Here is a 400-nt window from a genome sequence, read left to right on the forward strand (position 1 = left end):
ATGCAGGACGTAAGAATTGGAAAATTATTTGCTGAGAACATGTATGTGGATGTACTTGATTGAGACAATGCACAGTGTATTTTGGATGGAAAATTCATTTGTGTGTTGTGATGGTGTAAAGTGAATTAATAAATTAAAAAAATGAAAAAAAAAAAAAAAGAATGTACCTCTTTCTCTTTCATGCATGAGCACACACTATTGTTAAAAAAATAAATAAATAAATAGGTGTACCTATCCCCACCTTTTACAACTGAAAAGAATACATTTACTTGTGAAATGGTCTTAAAAGGACAGGATAGGGAACCAGCAGTTAGCGTAATGGCTATGTCGCTGGACTCCCACGTAGTCGACCGCGGTTCACGTCCCGGACCCAGTGGCTTAAAACTCACGCCAGGCACGT

The 400-nt window shown here is 37.5% G+C and overlaps 1 protein-coding gene across 2 annotated transcripts in view; it reads right to left on the reverse strand.

Annotated features, from left to right (window-relative positions):
* Positions 1 to 400, reverse strand: part of TMEM263 (transmembrane protein 263) — a 22,949-nt gene that overhangs the window by 9,280 nt on the left and 13,269 nt on the right. The window lies entirely within an intron of this gene.

Source organism: Tupaia chinensis, unplaced genomic scaffold (assembly GCF_000334495.1).
Source record: "Tupaia chinensis unplaced genomic scaffold, TupChi_1.0 Scaffold148234_1, whole genome shotgun sequence".
NCBI classification, from domain to species: domain Eukaryota; kingdom Metazoa; phylum Chordata; class Mammalia; order Scandentia; family Tupaiidae; genus Tupaia; species Tupaia belangeri.